The sequence below is a fragment of the Pinus tabuliformis genome, chromosome 1_2, assembly GCF_031772625.1.
Source record: "Pinus tabuliformis cultivar Carrire ecotype Pingquan chromosome 1_2, CPIR1, whole genome shotgun sequence".
Taxonomy (NCBI): domain Eukaryota; kingdom Viridiplantae; phylum Streptophyta; class Pinopsida; order Pinales; family Pinaceae; genus Pinus; species Pinus tabuliformis.
This window is the reverse complement of record NC_142298.1, coordinates 240,026,053-240,032,681: the sequence shown is the minus strand read 5'-3', so window position 1 is coordinate 240,032,681 and position 6,629 is coordinate 240,026,053. Positions and strand designations below refer to the sequence as shown.

Genomic DNA, 6,629 nt, shown 5'->3' with positions numbered 1-6,629 from the left:
CAACTTATGCAAGGCATGGACCTGCTGAGGAGGCATTGAGATTGTTTCAATTAGTGAAATATAAAGGCTTCCATTCTAATCAACTCACGTTTACAACTTTACCATCCTTCTTATGATGTGTACCCAATTAGATTCTGTACAAAATACAACTACCTACACTTTAAGCAACGGTTGTGATCTCAAATGCCCAAATAACTGCTTTGTAAATGTCCAAAATTGAACAGTGATCACAAATTACAATTATCAGTTTCTTAAGTAGCCATGGTCTTAAATACCCAAATAGCTGCTCTTAATTGTTCAAAAGTGCAGATTAATCGTTCAAAAGTGCAGAGTGTTTGCAGTGTCGCTATCAATGAAGGAAGAAGGTGATGAGATATTTATCCCCAAAGCATGTGACCAAGCTCTTCGAATCTTCCATAACGTCTAAGAGGGAAAATTAGGTGTTTTCATCACCATTACGGGATGTATTGTGGAGTGGGGATAGATTCCCCTCTTCTGCTACTGTTACCAACTATGTGTTGAAATTTCATTATGTATTTCATGTGGTTTTCTAGATTTAAGCAATATTTGAAATGTCCGTTAAATTTGCCTCTTCTGGTTGATTTTTAATGGAAGATTGAACGTTTATGTAACTCCTCTGGTTGATTTTTAATGGAAGATTGAATGTTTATGAAACTCTAATTTTCTTGTTGCTTAGGACCTCCACCTGGAAATTGAAAACGCTGTTGGTCACATGAGTACAGCGATGAGTAATTGTTTTCTTTCCAACTGATTCTACAAATTAGTGTTCAGAGTCCAACAAGTTGAGTACATTTAATCAGAGTCTAATGAGCACATTAAATCATGAATGGTTTCAAGGTTACCAGATTCTTACTCCACAGTTGCAAGCTTTCTCCCACTTCAGGACCTTTACAGTCTCCCAAGTGAAATCAGGATCATCCCAACCCAAATGGCCATATGCAGCTATTTTTTGGAACCTCATATTGCCTCCCTGTTTTAGGTCAAGATTGATAGAAATCATGCTAGGGCGGAAGTCAAAATTTTCCTTGATCAACTGCAGGATTTCAGTATATAGAATCTTTCCAGTTCCATATGTGTCAACAAACACAGAGAGTGACTCAGGCACGCCAATGGAATAAGAAACCTGCACAAGGCAGCAACGTTCTAGCCCGGCAGCAACAACACTCTTGGCAACTTGTCTAACAATTTAGCCACCACTACAATCCACCTTGGTGGGACCCCTTCCAGAAAAGGCTCCTCCATCATGAGCACCCCAACCACCATATGTATCAATAATAATTTTCCTCCCAATGAGTCCAGCATCCCCATGGAGTCCTCCAATTACAAAACGCCTAGATGGGTTGAAATGGAATATTGTATTTTCATCTAGATATTGATAAAGAACAACCGGCTTAATGACATGCTCCTTGAGATCAACTACAATCTGATCATTGATAACAGTTCCATCATGTTGAGTAGAGATGTGAACAGTGTGAAGAGTAACAGGACCATTGCCCCTCCCTCATTTTTATACTCAACAATAACTTGGGTCTTTCCATCTGGTCTCAACCAAGGGCAGGTTCCATTATTTCTTACTTCAGTCAACTGTGCTCCCAGCTTTGTTGCCAGCACATGATTGAGAAGCATCAACACCGGGGTCTCATCTGTAGCATACCCAAACATGTGGCCCTTATCTCCTGCACAAATCTCTTTAGGATTCTTAGTAAGATGGCCATGGACACCCTGTGCAATGTCAGGGCTTTTTTGTTCAATGTTCAGCAGGACCTTGCAATTATTTGCATGCAAGCCAACATCCATTGACATGAATTGAATTCCTCTACAGGTGTTCCCCTCACTATCTTCTCATAGTCTATATTAGCTTTAGTTGTGATTTCTCCAAATATCATAACCATATTTGTCTTTGTGCAGATCTCACATGCAACCTTGCTTTCAGGATCTTGCTCCAAGCAAGAATCCAAGATGGCTTCAGAAACCTGATCACAAAGCTTGTCAGGGTGTCCCTCATTGACAGAATCTGATGTGAAGAGAAAGGTGTCCATCTAAAAAAGACAGGCACATAAAAAGATCAGTAGGCAAGAAAAAATATGACCAAACACTTGACTTAACATGCAAGACTCACCATTTAATATAAACTGTTAAACAACACATAGTTAGCCAGAAAACTGAAAATTGACTGTGGAATAAGAACAACTAGTATTACATAAGTGCAGAAGTGTATATGCAAAATATTTTATGCAATATGTTGATTGCATGGATATCCTTCTTATCACTAGAAAATATTACTAGAGACAAACATTCCTATGGAGAAGTTGTTGCAGACCAAATGGTTGGAGGATACTGTGATGTACTACAATTCTAAATGAAACTTATTGAAAAACATGTTGATTCTTTGGGTAAATTTTTGGCCAAAGCCCAACCAGTGCAGCACCATTTCAATGCATTTTGATTCTTCAGATATTGTCTTTGATAAGGATGCAAGAACAAAAGATGCGCTAATAAAAGGGGTTTTGAATTCAATCCATTGCCTAGGAGATATGAAACTAGGTTTAAACAGGGTTGTAAAGGAATTAAAGGGCTTCAAGAACTTGTACATAGCAGGCAAGGTGAAAGTAGTTAATTGGCATAGAATCTAGATATATGCTGCTAAGCACGTCAGTACCCCTCCAAAAGTATTTATAATAGAGTCATCTAGCTTATAAGATGCTTCCTCTGCAAAAAGCAGGATGGATACAAAGGACCCCTGGGCATAAGTAAGGAAAGTATGTCTGCTATGTTTTTTTCAAGCGTGAGAATACAAATACGGAGTATTTTATTTTATTTTATTTACAAAAATCACCCTATTTCTGGTCCAGCAAGTTGTATACTCCAGAGACATGTTGGTTCAGGGATTCTCAAAGTCCATACAACAATGCGCTGAGAATGTATTTGCGGTAAAGTCCGACATATTTACAGATTTAGATATCTAATTAATGTAGAAAAAATAAGATCCAGCGTGCTAACCTTTCGAATAAATAGAAACAGCCAAGGAAACCTAAAGAAAACCTAGCCTCAACAGAAGCAGCTTTAGGGATTTAAAAAAAAAAAAAGACAATTAGGGAAAAATGCAAAAACATAATTATTTGTGATGTATTGGACACTGGACAGAGAAGAATTTGTTTCAGCAGGTTGGCAACCGTTGAAACCTCATATAAACATGATGTCCCTAAAAACCCTCCCCAAAATGAGCTCAATTGTTTAAAAATATTAAGTATTCATCTGATTAGTTCGTGTCCGGAAAAAGGAAAAAAACACAAACAAACAAAAGGTTCATTAAGAAGAGATCTTCGCTGAAATGGTACATTAGCTTAAGACATAGATGAATGGTATCCCCTCTTTTCTCCTCCTGTGCATAAGGGCCAAGAGATGAACAAGAGAGTGCACTGATAGAAGTAGAGGATCACTCTCTGCTTTTATAGTCATCACTTGTAGCATGAGTTCAATGAATCTGGACGGAATTTGTTGCTACGGGAAACGAGGAAAGGGTCTCTCTTGTAACAGAGTGGGTTTTCCTCCAATATTGCCATCCAACCATTCTTTGCACCTCGTTCAGAATCGAACTCGCTCTAGGGATGTTAGGGATTTTAGGCATACACATAGAAGAGAAATAATACACAGAAGAAAAAATAACTGAATGGGAAACTGAAACAAATACATAGCAAGAACACAACAATAGTGTTGAATGCTAGAGTGTTTTTCTTATTCAGTCTTGACATAGAAACAAAATTACACAACAGTAGGACTTTAATTCTGTCAGAGAATGACGGAAAATTTCTGCCTCAATTTCCATGCTTAAACAACTTTAGAGATCAACCCTGATTTATCTGCATAAAAGTGCCAGAAATCACTTTGAATCTCTTGCAATATTATGTTGTTAATAACCACAACCTGCACTTGAAAGAGGCCAGAATTGGCAAATAGTGTCTATTTTTTTTTCACGGGAGAGGTCTGCCACATTTTTTCTCACACATGGAAAGATTTATATGTTTTTTTCACGGAAGAGGTCTGCCACATTTTTTCTCACACATGGAAAGATTTATAAAACATATAGTTGGGTACGTGGTTGTCTCGGAGAACTATAAAATGTTTTTAAAGTGTTTTTGATAACAGAGAAACCATTTGGATGATTAAGAGGTTCATTGTGCGATCCCTTTAAAAGTCATTCAAAAATAAAGTTAGTGAAGTTTGATGGCTTAAAATTTTTTAAAAGCTAATTGCATTTAGAAAGATCTTCTTAAAAGTCATTCAAAAATAAAGTTAGTCAAGTTTGATGGCTTAAAACTTAAAAACTAACAGTATTCGGAAAATTTCACTTTTCGTTAAGAACTACAACACCTGGATTACTGGTTAAAGATTGGCTCAATCACACTTGTTTTACATCAAGTAAAACAAGAGAATTCATGTGAACTATTGTTGTAAACTTCTTCTATGGCAGTGAGTCATTAAGAGAATTCATTGAGCATTAGTAAGGAACACAAGGCTTATTTTTGACATCTGAATTCTCTTAGTAATAAATATAAAACATAATTTTGTTTTTTCTTGTGGCAGACTTTATACAAATTTGTCTAAAAGATGACTTCTATCATTGTGTATTTTTACATGAACATTTAATGGTAGGCTAAGAAAAGATTTTGAAATTTTTTGATAAAGATATGAAAAAGGAAATTTTTTCGAAATTGTTTACTGGGGAAATGGAAAAAGGAATTTTTTTCCAATTTAACAATCTTATAAGCCTCTCATTACACCTTTTGAGACAATGGCTAATTCTATATTCTCAATTAAACTCACCAAAAAAATAACCAATTCTGATTTAAACCTCCTAAAAGGATAACAGATTCAAAATTAAAAAACATGATTGCTCCCAAAAAAAACTCTTTCTTAATTTCAACTAAGATAAGTACCCCGGAAACCGCAACAACATCTACCAGTTAGACGACTGACAAGCTATGAAACGGTGCCGGAACAGTGAACAAAGTCAATGTATACAAACGGTGAGCAAAGTGGTTTGGTGTACTGACGAGACGTTGGACCAAGGACAAATGAGTCCATATCTCGACCTAGAAGAGATACGTACCCGATGCATTTGAATCCGAAACACACTGGCGAGGAGGAGGAGGAGGAACCTAGAAGAGATACGTACCCGATGCATTTGAATCCGAGGAGGAGGAGGAGGAGGAGGAGGAGGAGGAGGAGGAGGAGGAGGAGGAGGAGGAGGAGGAGGAGGAGGAGGAGGAGGAGGAGGAGGAGGAGGAGGAGGAGGAGGAGGAGGAGGAGGAGGAGGAGGAGGAGGAGGAGGAGGAGGAGGAGGAGGAGGAGGAGGAGGAGGAGGATGAGGATGATGATGATGATGATGATGATGATGATGAGACAAAAATGATTTTTTTTATTAAAAGTTAAAGTGGAAAAGAGCTACAATTCATGATTCATGATTCTTGATTTGGATAATGATGATTAAAAAAACAGAAAACAAAATATTATACTTTTTGACAAAGGTTAGAATTCTTGATTTGGATAATGATGATGAAAAAAAGAGAAAAGAAAAGAAAACAGAGTATCATGCTTTTTGACAAAGGTTAAAGCGGAAGAGAACAACGAGAAGAGAAGAGTAGAGTTAAAGCAAGACGACATCCTTGCTTCAAATTTAAAAACGATGCAGTGTCTACTAAAGACTTTCCATTTTGTTATGTAATAACGTTCCACATAGCACATTAAAGACTTTCCATTTTGTTATGTAATAACGTTCCACATAGCACATCAATGTTTGAGAATTAGATTTTCTGGTATCACTCGTAAATATATTTTTATTTTATGTTTGAGAATTAGATTTTGTGGTGTCGCTCGTAAATAAATTTTATGCCATAACGTTTAAGCCAATATTTGAGAACTATAAATGGCCATGCGATTTTATTTAATATTTGAGAACGAGAAATGGCCATGCGATTTTATTTAATATTTGAGAACGAGAAATGGCCAAGTGATTTTATTTTATTTTGGGGGATTGTTAAATTTTTTTTATGTATAATATATGATATCACGTTGAAAATAAATTATTAAACCAAAAATATTCATATAACATTATTTAGTTTAAAATAAATTATTAACTCGAAAATGTTAATGTGAAATTATGTTATTTATAATAATTGTAATTTAATATAACTTTCTAAAAAAAATTAGAAGTAAAGATTTTATTATTATACGGTGTAAACTATCAATGTTCTCAATCATGTAGAGGATTCTTCACCATGTAAACTATTGCAATTATCAATATAAATGATAATAGATACAAAAAGTTATAATAGAGATTGGAGTTTTGGAGATATTGAACGATATCAATAGCAATGCACTAGTTTCCAATTAAAGCTGGGAATTTTACACCAAAATTTATAAATAATTGAGGGCACCGAAATTTATGAATAATGGGGGCCGAAAGTCTAGCTCATTTTCCTCATCCAATAGGTGATGATGTCTAGCTCATTTTCCTCATCCAATAGGTAATGATGTCTGAAATTTGTAAATTTGTGATACAAATTTAGATTTGGAAAGATAGTTATCATGTTGTTCAAAGATTAATA

General features: G+C 35.8%; 1 pseudogene; it reads right to left on the bottom strand.

The window, feature by feature from the left end:
* Nucleotides 1-568: 568 nt before the first annotated feature.
* LOC149205272 (S-adenosylmethionine synthase 1-like) lies at nt 569-4,075 on the bottom strand (annotated as a pseudogene).
* Between the last annotated feature and the right edge of the window lie 2,554 nt (nt 4,076-6,629).